At 38.3% G+C, this 13,826-nt stretch overlaps 1 pseudogene; it reads right to left on the bottom strand.

The window, feature by feature from the left end:
* Positions 1-5,110, bottom strand: part of LOC104992616 — a 78,805-nt pseudogene extending 73,695 nt beyond the window's left edge.
* Between the last annotated feature and the right edge of the window lie 8,716 nt (positions 5,111-13,826).

Below are 13,826 nucleotides of genomic sequence, written 5' to 3'. Positions count from 1 at the left end.
TAATACTCCATTGTGTATATGTACCACCGCTTTCTTATCCATTCATCTGCTGATGGACATCTAGGTTGCTTCCATGTCCTGGCTATTATAAACAGTGCTGCGATGAACATTGGGGTACACGTGTCTCTTTCCCTTCTGGTTTCTTCAGTGTGTATGCCCAGCAGTGGGATTGCTGGATCATAAGGCAGTTCTATTTCCAGTTTTTTAAGGAATCTCCACACTGTTCTCCATAGTGGCTGTACTAGTTTGCATTCCCACCGACAGTGTAAGAGGGTTCCCTTTTCTCCACACCCTCTCCAGCATTTATTACTTGTAGACTTTTGGATCGCAGCCATTCTGACTGGTGTAAAATGGTACCTCATAGTGGTTTTGATTTGCATTTCTCTGATAATGAGTGATGTTGACCATCTTTTCATGTGTTTGTTAGCCATCTGTATGTCTTCTTTGGAGAAATGTCTATTTAGTTCTTTGGCCCATTTTTTGATTGGGTCATTTATTTTTCTGGAGTTGAGCTGTAGGAGTTGCTTGTATATTTTTGAGATTAGTTGTTTGTCAGTTGCTTCATTTGCTATTATTGTCTCCTTTAGGATGGACTGGTTGGATCTCTTTGCAGTCCAAGGGACTCTCGAGAGTCTCCTCCAGCACCACAGTTCAAAAGCATCAATTCTTCGGCACTAATAGATATTACTTGAGTGTAACAACTCTTTTTGTATTATTGTATATTCTTGTATTATTTGTATATTCTTGTATTATTGTATATTCTTTTAGGTAAATTTGAATTGAGTTAGATTAATTTTATTTTAGCACAATTTTAATGATAAGAAAGGAAAAGAGTCTATGGCTAAAACAGAGCAATATAAGTCATGCTCAAATAGAGATATATAATGTATTCACTCCACTCAAAACTCAAAAACACACAGAAGCATGCAAGTTACATAACTAGAGATAAACTGAATTAATATGTGAAAGTATAATATATATAAATAAAATACGTTATTGAAATAGATTAGGATATACACAGCCTGTTCCTATAACAAGTCTGCGTACTATATTAGTAAGACTTTTCTGAGACAGGTAAGCCTATTTGCAAAGCTCAGTCATTTATTACTCTTATGTATTTATTTTTGTAATTACTTAACATGGGAATTGCACTAGATAATATTCAGTAAGGCCCATTCTAGTGCCAACATATTCATGTATATAAATATCTTGCATTATTTCCTTGTTTTGTATTGTATATTTTGCCTTTCAGCTTGATTTTTTAGGTTTTTAATATTCATGGACTATAAATTCTGGTTACTTTTCTTTGCCTATAATATAGAGGTACATGACTTTCACACGTCTTCTCCCATGGTTAATTATAGACAACAATATTATCATCAATTAATTAAAAAGTACCTACAAGCCTCTCCTAGTTATCTGACACTATATCAGGTTCTGGAGTTCTGAAAAAAGTTGCAAAGCCTATACTCTTGTGGAACATATTTTATACAAGGAGAAATAGACAAGAAACAAACACAAGTACACGTTTTTACACAAGTCTGATGTAAAGCTAATTTAGAAATCAAACTGTGATGTATGGTTTATAGGAAGCAATACAAGATTTTGTTAAAAATTAAGAGTGGTGGAGGGCAAGGGGAGTCTACATATATAAGACAGCTATGGAAGGTCTCTCTGAGGTGTAAAAACTAAAAGATGAGGAGGCTCAATCATACATGTAAATAGAGAAAGAACTCTGGTGTAATAAAGAAACCGAGGAGCTACAGATTTGAGAGTTGAGGAGAATTGTATATGATGACTTTGGAAAGAGCATGATGAAAATGTTTCAATGTCCTCCAAAGCTTTCATTTCTGCATTTTTTTCCAAATATCTCTTTATTTTTTGCTTTCAAATTCACCCCTCCTCAAACTTGCCATGGAAGTTAAAAGGATTACCCCACCTTGACCTCTGAGGTAGGCCAAGAACATCTTCAACCAAACATTAAATTGAGTTCGCTTGTTCACATTGACTTTGTCAGGAAGTTTACAACTTGATTCATGCCAATGACAGAGAAAGCATCACAGAGTATCACAGAAAATGTAAGAGACTCTCTTTTCCTTACATGATGCTTGTTGTTTGTGACAAATAATATAATTGTATCAGATGAGGAAAGTGGGAGCAAACTTATTTTGAAGAACTATATTACCTTGGGCAAAATAAATAAATATAATATAGCTCAGTGTATTTAAAAGCCCAGTTAATACCAATTAACTTTAAAACGTTTTATATTGACCATTTGAGAATAAGCAGCATAACAGTATAATCGTTCTGGTAAACATTCATGTGTGCGTGCTAAGTCACTTCAGTCATATCCAACTCTTTGTGACCCCATGGACTGCAGCCTGCCAGGCTCCTTTGTCCATGGGATTCTCCAGGCAATAATACTGGAGTAGGTTGCCATGCCCTCCTCCAGGGGCTCTACCTAGCCCAGTGATGGTCCTTTGTCTCTTACATCACCTGCATTGGCAAGTAGGTTCTCTAACACTAGCACCATCTGGGAAGTCTGGTAAACATTCATATATTTAGTCGATTGCTTTAGCCTGCCTTTACTACCTAGTCTGATATTTTTCATACAATGGTGCAGTTTTCAACCTGAAATCATGTTTGTCATATATACAATGGAATATTACTTAGTCATAAAAAGGAACAAATTAGGTCACCTGTAGAAATGCGGGTGGAAATAGAATGTGTCATACAGCATGGAATAAATAAGAAAGAGAAAAACAAATATCACACATTAATAAATATGTGTTGAATCTATAAAAATCTAGTTCCAGGGCAGGAATAGAGACACAGACATTGAGAATGGATGTCAGGAGACAGTGAAGGAAAGGAAATTGTGATGAATTGTGGGATGAATTTGAGTTTAGGTTTGACATAAATATGCTACCATATGTAAAATAGAGTAACCTGCTATAACACACAGAGAGCTCAGCTCAGTGCTCCCTGACCTAGATGGGTGGGATGAAGACAGTACAAGGGAGTTCAAAGAGAAGGTGGGTATATGTATACATATAGCTGATTTACTTCATTGGACAGCAGAAACTAAAAAAAAAAAGTCTTTTGTTATCTCATTTTAGTTTTTTTTTTTCTGTGAAAAATACCATCAGAATTTAGAAAGAGATTCCATCAACTCTGTAGATTACTTTGACAGTACGGGCATTTAACAATATTAATTCTTCTGGAATCAAGGTTGCCAGGAGAAATAACCTCAGATATGCAGATGATACTACTCTAATGGCAGAAAGAGAAGAGGAACTAAACAACCTCTTGATGAGGATAAAAGAAGACAGCAAATAAGATGGATTAAAACCCAGCATTCAAAAAAGTAAGATCCTGGCATCTAGTCCCATCACTTCATGGCAAATGCCTGAGAAAAAAGTGAAAGCAGTGACAGATTTTATTTTCTTGGGCTCCAAAATCACTGTGGACAGTGACTTCAGCCATGAAATTAAAAGACTCTTGCTCTTTGCAAGAAAAGCTATGACAAACTTAGACAATGTATTAAAAAGCAGAAACATCTGTTTGCCCACAAAGGTCCATCTAGTCAAAGCTATGGTTTTTCAGTAGTCATGTATGGATGTGAAAGCTGGACCATAAAGGAGGTTGAGCACCAAAGAATTGATGCTTTTGAACTGTGGTGCAGGAGAAGACTCTTGAGAGTCCTTTGAACTGCAAGCAGATCAAAACAGTCAATCCTAAAGGAAATCTACCCTGAATATGCACTAGAAGGACTGAAGCTGAAGCTGAAGCTGAAGCTCCAATACTTTGGTCACCTGATGGGAAGAGCTGACTCACTGGAAAAGACCCTGATGTTGGAAAAGACTTAGGGGAGGAGGAGTAGGGGGCAACAGAGGATGAGATGATGGGATGGCATCACCAACTCAATGGACATGAGTTTGAGAAAATTCCAGAAGATAGTGAAGGACTGGAAAGCCTGGTGTGCTGCAGTCCACGGGGTCACAAATAGTTGGACATGATTTAGTGACTGAACAAATTCTTCCTATGGACTCAAAATATCTTATTTTCATCTATGTCTTACAATTTTCACTGTACAGACCTTTCATTTTGTTAGTGAACTCATTCCTAAGTATCTACTTTATCTTATTTTATTTTTTGATGTTATTGTACTATAATGGGAATGTTTTCTTAATATCTTTTTCCAATAGTTGTTGTTAGTATGTAGAAACACAACTAACTTTGTATCCTATAATAAATAAATTTGTGTACTAGCTCCAATATCTTTTGGTGGAGAACTTAGGGTTTTCTACAAATAAGATCATGCCATCTGAAATAAGATACAATTTGTATTCTTCCTTTAAAATATGGGTGTCTTTCATTTATTTTTCATGCCTAATTGCTCTGGCTAGGATTCTTAAGTATTGTTTTGAGTAGAAGTGATGAGACTGGGTAAACCTGAGTTGTTCCAGAGCTTAAAGAGAAAATTTTCTGCTTTTCGCCATTGAGTAAGATATCACAAGGTATACTTGACATTTAGAGCCTTTATTATGAGAAGGTATATTCCTTCTACACTTAATTTGTTGAGAGTTTGTCATGAAAAGATGCTAAATTTTTTCAAATATAGTTTTTTTCTTTTTCTACCCAGATGATCACGTAATTTTTGTCCTTCATTCTATTAATGTGGTGTTCACAAATACTGATTTGCATATGTTGAACTATCCTTGCACCCTAGGGATTAATCTCATTAGATATTTCTGCATTATCCTTTAACTGTGCTGTTGAATTCAGCTTGCTATATTTTGCTGAGAATTTTCACATATATGGTTACCAGGGATATTATTTTCTTGCAGTGCCTCATAGGGCTTTGGTATCAGGGTATTCTGGCCTTGTAAAATAAGTTTCAGTCTGTTGCCTGTGACACAGGCACACATTACTCCTCCAAGGTCACTCTATGAGTGGAACTAGAGCCACAGTCAAGGCCAAACATGGATGTAGATGAGTCTACAGGGGAATGGGGCTCTTTCTGGGCCTGTAGCCAGGACCATAGTAAGTCTGCCACCAGGGCATGGTGTGTCTTCTCAAAGTATTTCTCTTCAGTCTTGGGCTTCATGAGGGTTTCAGAACCTCCTATTTGGATCCCAATGCTCATACAAAGGCATTTTTATCCACAGGTAGCTGGAGAGACACAAGTGAGATACTTCCTGTTATATTATCTTACTGACCAAACCCCTCCTTTACTAAAATTTTTCAATAAATCCATTTCTAGCAAGGACTATGTTACCATAGTAACATATTGTAATAATGTGTCTATGTGCCTATCTTGGTGGATATCATTTTATATATGATTTGAAAACTTAGTATGCAGCATATACTATAAACACAAAATACAATTTCAGTTAAAAAAATGCTTAATGCTATCAAAAGCTATTTGTGTGTGCATGCTCAGTTGCTTCAGTTGTGTCCAACTCTGCAACCCAATAGACTGTATCCCACTGGGTTCTTCTGTCCATGGGATTCTCTAGGCAAGAATATGGAGTGGGTTGCCATGCCCTCCTCTAGGGGATCTTCCTGACCTAGGGATCAAATCCACATCTCCCTGCATCTCCTGCATTGCAGGTGGATTCTTTACCCATGGTGCCACCTGGAAAGACCAAAACCTACCTACTTGAAGTTTATAGCATAAACAATACTCAAAGTTGAAGAAGTATATGCATGCAAATTACCAACAAGGTTAGAGTTTATCATTACTATGATTTAAGACTGAAACAAAGGTTCTGGGGCAATAAGACAAAAGAGGTATAATAGTAAATATGCTTTTAAAAATGAATATCAAAAGCCATAAAAGGGAGAAACAAATGAAAAGCAACTCAACTATTACTAATACTAAATAATCTACTTAATACAACTGTGAAAATAATGTATAATAGACAGCATCAGTTCAGTTCAGTTCAGTTGTTCAGTCATGTCCGACTCTTTGCAACAATGGACTGCAGCATGCCAGGCCTCCCTGTCCATCACCAACTCCCAGAGTTTATTCAAACTCATCTCCATTGAGTCGGTGATACCATCCAACCATGTCAGCCTGTCGTCCTCTTCTCCTCCCGCTTGCAATCTTTCCCAGTACCAGGCTCTTTTCAAATGAGTCAGTTCTTTGTATACGGTGGCCAAAGTATTGGAGTTTCAGCTTCAACATCAGTCCTTCCATTGAACACTCAGGACTGATTTTCTTTAGGATAAACTGGTGGGATCGCCTTACAGTCCAAGGGACTCTCAAAAGTCTTCTCCAACACCACAGTTCAAAAGCATCAATTCTTCAGCACTCAGCTTTCTTTATAGTCCAACTCTCACATCCATAAAAGACTACTGGAAAAACCATAGTTTTGTCATTTCTTGGCAAAGTAATGTCTCTTCTTTTTAATATGCTATCTAGGTTGCTCATAACTTTTCTTCCAAGGAGCAAGCGTCTTTAATTTCATGGCCACAGTCAGCATCTGCAGTGATTTCGGAGCCCCCAAAAAATAAAGTCTGCCACTGTTTCAACTGTTTCTCCATCTGTTCGCCATGAAGTGATGGGACCAGATAACATGATCTTAGTTTTCTGAATGTTGAGCCTTAAGCCAACTTTTTCACTCTCCTCTTTCACTTTCATCAAGAGGTTCTTTAGCCCTTCTTCTCTCTCAGCCATAAGGGTGGTGTCATCTGCATATATGAGGTTAATGATATTTCTCCCGGCAATCTTGATTCCAGCTTGTGTTTCTTCCAGCTCAGCGTTTCTCATGATGTACTCTGTGTATAAGCTATACATAATAGATAGCATTCAGTTCGGTTCAGTTCAGTCTCTCAGTCGTGTCTGACTCTTTGTGACCCCAAGAATTGCAGCACGCCAGGTCTCCCTGTCCATCACCAACTCCTGGAATTCACTCAGACTCACGTCCATCAAGTCAGTGATGCCATCTAGCCATCTCATCCTCTGTCGTCCCCTTCTCCTCATGCCCCCAATCCCTCCCAGTATCAGGGTCTTTTCCAATGAGTCAGCTCTTCACATGAGGTGACCAAAGTATTGGAGTTTCAGCTTTAGCATCAGTCCTTCCAATGAACACCCAGGACTGATCTCCTTTAGAATGGACTGACGGGATCTCCTTGCAGTCCAAGGGACTCTCAAGAGTCTTCTCCAACACCACAGTTCAAAAGTGTTAATTTTTTGGTGCTCAGCCTTCTTCACAGTCCAACTCTCACATCCATACATGACCACTGGAAAAACCATAGCCTTGACTAGACGGACCTTTGTTGGCAAAGTAATGTCTCTGCTTTTGAATATGCTATCTAGGTTGGTCATAACTTTCCTTCCAAAGCACAAACGTCTTTTAATTTCATGGCTGCAGTCACCATCTGCAGTGATTTTGGAGCCCCAAAAAATAAAGTCTGACACTGTTTCCACTGTTTCCCCATCTATTTCCCATGAACTGATGGGACCAGATGCCATGATCTTCATTTTCTGAATGTTGAGTTTTAAGCCAACTTTTTCACTCTTGTCTTTCACTTTCATCAAGAGGTTCTTTAGCTCTTCTTCTCTCTCAGCCATAAGGGTGGTGTCATCTGCATCTCTGAGGTTATTGAGATTTCTCCCAGCAATCTTGATTCCAGCTTGTGCTTCTTGCAGCCCAGCATTTCTTATGTTGTACTCTGCATATAAGTTAAATAAGCAGGGTGACAATATACAGCCTTGTGTACTCCTTTTCCTATTTGTAACCAGTCTGTTGTTCCATGTCCAGTTCTAACTGTTGCTTCCTGACCTGCATATAGGTTTCTCAAGAGGCATGTCAGGTGGTCTGGTATGCCCATCTCTTTCAGAATTTTCCACAGTTTATTGTGATCCACGCAGTCAAAAGCTTTGGCATAGTCCATAAGATACAAAACAAATCTAAACAGTGCTTTGAAAGGGTATGTCATATCCAGATATTACTCTACCAATATTCAAGTTTGATTGGACTACTTTTTCTGCAATGGGACAACTTGTATTTGCCACTTCAGAGACTTCTCTATCTTCCAATTACCTATTCTAGGTCTAGGAGGCTGACCTCTATTACTGTCATGAACCTTGTTTTGTACACTCTGGGTCCCCTTTGTATCCACCTAATGGAAGAGGTTGACAGCAGAATCAAGTGTACTTATTTCTTGATTCTTTTCTCTAGGACTGAAATTTTAGCAGGAGCCATCCTTTTTCCAAGGGCTACAACTCTTGGTAAAGGATCTATTTTGTAGACTTGAATTTTTCCCAGGTTCCCATAATACAGTTCTTTTCATCTTCCACCTATGTGTGGTAATGAAGTTCCTTGGTTTTTAGTCCCCTGGGCCCCAGTAATCTTGGTTTGTTCCTTTAAGTCTAACCACAAATCTATGTATCAAATTTTTGTTTATTTTCAATGATCTTACAAAATTATTAATATATGCATGTACTCTACTTATTCTTCAGGGGTTTCTATTTATGTTTTTCACTGGATTAAGTCCTTTTATCTCTAATTAAAATTATTAATATAAAAATGTTTTAATTTCTTAATTATTTAAAATCTCACTGTCTTACATTTATGTTTTCCTTTTTTAAATAATTATTTTTTTCATACTTAGTTCCTTTAAATGTCTGTTTAGTTTAATGTATATAGGTTTTATGATAAAATATTCTGGTTTTACTGATAAGTTATACTCTGTGATTTTGCTTCATACCAATATATGTTCATATTTCTTCCATTTTAAAGATTATTTTGTCATGTTTTCTAACTTATTGAGTTAAAGTCTTTCTTTGCTAAGTTATTTTCAGCTTTTCATATTTTTCAATAAAGATATTTAAGTGTTTAAATTTCCACACAAGCTCTGCAATAAAGTTTGATTAATCTCAAAAAATTTAACATTTACTTTAATTTCATTTTTGTATTAAATATATGTTTTGCTTTTGCCTGTTTCTTGCACTAAATATCTGAGCAGGAAAATTTGGTTGTTTGGCTATCTCTCTTTTGTTAATTCCAATACTAGTGAATTGTAATCAGAAATGTGTAGTCACAAGATTTTTCATGTTTGCAGCTTAAAGGTTTATCTTCATGATCAAATGTATGGTTTTTGTTGGGGTTTCTTGTACGTTTGCAAGTTCAAGCTTTGCATTTGTCTTCTATTAATAAGTCTTATTTATTTTAGGTTTGCTTGAAGTGTTTCTAAAGATTTAAAATTATCACCTTCTAAATCTATTTTTGACCTTCCTACATTTTGTTCAAGAAATCAAATATTCATTAACATTTTCTTACTCAGTTTATACATTTCATATGAGTTTTTTATTCATTGAGTGGAAATTTTCACATTGCACTTCACAATCTTTTCATGGTTTGATCATGAGTAGCAAAATGGCCTAAATTAAACATTGCAGTTCTTTCAAAATGGAACTACTAAATAAGAACTTATGAGAAGATAAAAATTGAAACTAAGAAAACTTAAGAAAATTGAGAAATTAGTTTGCGATACAAGAAACTGTTAAATAAAAATCAGTTCTAGTGCAGTCACAGTATGTGCAGTCGTCTATAAATGACCAATGATGTTATTCTGTCATTATTCAGTAACTATGAACTTTGAGTCTGTTTCCTAGGAATTAAGATGAATTTGTTTTGACATGAACACAAGGGCCTATTCAAGTTCTGCAATGCATAGCTCTCATTTTAGGCTTAGACAAGATTTTGTCATCTATGGCCATGCCTTGCTTTGTCATGGCACAACAGACCGGTACTTTTGTTCAAATATATTTCTGCATGATTCACACTAGTACATGAAAGGATTATAGAATCATAACAGAAATGAAGGGATTTTTAAAAGGCAATACTTTAGATGACATGAAATGACAATATAAAAGACACAGTTATATAAGAAACACTTCAATATTAAAGAAACAATGTTCCTAACTCAAAGCCATATAGAAATAGAAATTTATCTCACATAGGCATGTATCCATGTGTGTGTATATATGTATATGATATGTATTTTTTTAATCTGAAAGAAATGTATCCAGAGCACTAGATGTTGCCTAATATTCTCAGAAGAAACAACTGTGGATAAACTAAAAGAACTTGCAATTTTACTCAGCTTTGCATCTATTTCAAACTTACAAATCTGAGAAACTTCTGGTCCAAATGAAGAGTATAGATGAGAAGGAGTGGTGTCTGTGAGAGAGTACAATGATTCACATAATTTTCTAGGAGTCTTGAGTAAAGGCATAGAATATGGAGCCTTTATATGAATGTCATTTATCAGTCATTTCACCCAAGCCATGACCTATTTCACCGTCAGGGGGATTTCAAAATGGCCTTTTCTGAGAAGAACTACACGGTGTCTACTTGGAATGATAATTTTGTCTCTCTTTTAAAGCCGCTTGGTGTGATTTTACTGGAAAAAATATACTTGGTAGATTTTAATGAAAGTGTCAACAAAGGGCTCATCTTCTTCTAGTAATAGATTGTCACACATTTTCTGATGTAGATTGGCCCTTAGAGGCAGCGGTACCCTATGGCAGCCAATCGCTGGGTCTCCTGGGAGGAGAAACAGGCACGTAGCGTCAGCTTGGAGGCAGCTAGCAGCTCACCGGCTGGTGCTCCGAGCACTCTCACTGGTGATGCAGACGCTCTGCTATTTCCGAACAAAGGAGGCCGGACCAGGTGCCACCCAGTGTGCGTGCACTCAGGGATAAAGGTGCAAGGTTCGGCCTCATGGGATCCATTACTGTCCACTTTGGTGGGGCAGCCAGTCGATTTTGTGAAGGAACATAAGTGTTGTTTGATGTTGACTCCCCGCTTCCACGGTGTACTCTGCCAAAAAATGTGGAAGACTTGGCAGAGTGGGAAACAGGATCACCAAGCAACTGGCTTCCGCAGGCCCAGAGCCACTCTCAGACAAGGCGCTGCCCTGAGGCCTCTGGACCTTTCCGCAGACAGACTTGGACTGGAGAAATGATGCTGGGGTCCTGGGCTCTTCAGGCCCCCTAGGTGCAAGGCATTGTCCTGGAGGTGGGAGACACAGTGTCATGGACGGAAACTGATGGTGTTCTCCCAGTCCCTCTGGGCCAGCCTGACACTGTAGGCGAGATCGCTGGTCATGGTGTTGTGTTTCGCGACATGCTCATCTCTTTGCACCGTCAGTATAGTGCAGAATTTCCTTCCTCCTGAAGGCAGTCAGGTGCCCAGGTGCATAGTGTATATTAACTAACCTCAATGCTTCACTTCCTCCTCCAGCTACTGGCTCAGCAGCACGTGGGGCTCGGTGCACTCAGCAGGGACAGCGCCATGGTGTTCATGTCCCTCTTGTCACCGTTCCCTAGGCTCTCATAGCTCCACTCTCTGCACCTTTTAGGAATAGTCATTTAAATAGAGACACAGTTCCAGCCTTCTGGGTCTTCTCACCTCCTCATCTGCATCTGCACAGGTGGCCGCAAGTCAAAGCTGATTGAAATTAGCATAAATTGTATTCATCAAATTGATACATTAACCGTGTCTCAATTCAGCGTTTTATCCTAGTGGTAGAGAGGATTTAAAGCTTGTTTTTTTTTTTTATTATTTATTTTTTAATTGAAGGATAATTGCCTTACAGAATTTTGTTGTTTCCTGTCAAACCTCAACATGAATCATCCATAGGTATACATATATTCCCTCCCTTTTGAACTTCTTTCCCATCTCCCTCCCCATTCAACCCCTCTAGCTTGATACAGTGCCCCTGTTTGAGTTTCCTGAGCCATACAGCAAATTCCCGTTGGCTAGGTACTTTATATATGAAAAGGTAAGTTTCCATGTTATTCTTTCCATACATTTCACCCTCTCCTCCCTTCTCCCCATGTCCATAAGTCTATTCTCTATGTCTGTTTCTCCACTGCTGTTCTATAAATAAATTCTTCAGTACAATTTTTCTAGATTCCCTCTATGCATGTCAGAATACAATAGTTATCTTTCTCTTTCTGACTTACTTTACTATGTATAATAGGTTCTAGGTCCATCCACCTCATTAAAACTGACTCAAATGTGTTCCTTTTTATAACAGAGGAAGCAGAGATCAAATTGCCAACATCTGCTGGATCATGGAAAAAGCAAGAGAGTTCCAGAAAAACATCTATTTCTGCTTTATTGACTATGCCAAAGCGTTTGACTGTATGGATCACAATAAACTGTGGAGAATTCTGAAAGAGATGGGAATACCAGACCACCTGACCTGCCTCTTGAGAAACCTGTATGCAGGTCAGGAAGCAACAGTTAGAACTGGACCTGGAACAACAGACTGGTTCCAAATAGGAAAAGGAGTACATCAAGGCTGTATATTGTCACCCTGCTTATTTAACTTATATGCAGAGTACATCATGAGAAACACTGGGCTAGAAGAAGCACAAGCTGGAATCAAGATTGCTGGGAGAAATCTCAATAACCTCAGAGATGCAGATGACACCACCCTTATGGCAGAAAGTGGAAAGGAACTAAAAAGCCTCTTGATGAAGGTGAAAGAGGAGAGTGAAAACGTTGGCTTAAAGCTCAACATTCAGAAAATGAAGATCATGGCATCTTCTCCCATCACTTCATGGCAAATAGATGGGGAAACAGTGGAAACAATGTCAGACTTTATTTTTGGGGGCTAAAAAATCACTGCAGATGGTGATTGCAGCCATGAAATTAAAAGACATTCACGCCTTGGAAAGAAAGTTATGACCAACTTAGATAACATATTAAAAAGCAGAAACATTACATTGCCAACAAAGGTCCATCTAGTCAAGGCTATGGTTTTTCCAGTGGTCACATATGGATGTGAGAGTTGGACCGTGAGGAAAGCTGAGCACCAAAGAACTGATGCTTTTGAACTGTGGTGTTGGAGAAGACTCTTGAGAGTCCCTTGGACTGCAAGGGGATCCAACCAGTCCATCCTAAAGGAGATCAGTCCTGGGTGTTCTTTTGAAGGATTGATGCTAAAGCTGAAACTCCAGTGCTTTGGCCACCTCATGCGAAGAGCTGACTCATTGGAAAAGACCCTGATACTGGGAGGGATTGGGGGCAGGAGGAGAAGTGGGTGACAGAGGATGAGATGGCTGGATAGCATCACCAACTCGATGGACATGAGTGTGAGTGAAACCTGGGAGTTGGTGATGGACCGGGAGGCCTGGCGTGCTCAATTCATGGGGTCGCAAAGAGTCAGACACAACTGATTGATTGAACTGAACTGAATATTCCATTGTGTATATGTACCACATACACACATTCTTTATCCATTCATCTGTGTTGGACACCTTGGTTTCTTCCATATTCTAGCTATTGTAGGTTGTGCAATGAACATGAGATACAAGTGTCTTTTTCAATTTTGGTTTCCTCAGGGTATAGGCCAAGGAGTGGTGTTGCTGGGTTGCTGGGTCATATGGTGGTTTTATTCCTAGATTTTTAAGGAATCTCTATATCGTCTTCCATAGTGGCTGTATCAAATTACATTCTCACCAATGGTGCAAGAGCATTCCCTTTTCTCCACACCCTCTCCAGCGATTATTGTTTGTAGACTTTTTGATGATGACCATTCTGATGAGTGCAGTTTTTATGTACAAAAGGCACTTGCATATTGGATGGCAAAGTTAAGAACTTCACATTTTAGGAGTTCTGTACCATTTTGTCTTCAATTTTATTTTAGGTATGCAGATTTAATCTATATATGGCCATAATAATATTCTTTGAAGCCAAAGAGGGAGAAGCTCTATACAGTCAGCAAAAACAAGACCGGGAGCTGACTGTGGCTCAAATCATGAACTCCTTATTGCCAAGTTCAGACTTAAACTGAAG

Source organism: Bison bison, unplaced genomic scaffold (assembly GCF_000754665.1).
Source record: "Bison bison bison isolate TAMUID 2011002044 unplaced genomic scaffold, Bison_UMD1.0 scf7180017864219, whole genome shotgun sequence".
Taxonomy (NCBI): Eukaryota; Metazoa; Chordata; class Mammalia; order Artiodactyla; family Bovidae; genus Bison; species Bison bison.
Note: the sequence above shows the minus strand (reverse complement) of the source record. Positions and strands in the feature narration are given on the sequence as shown.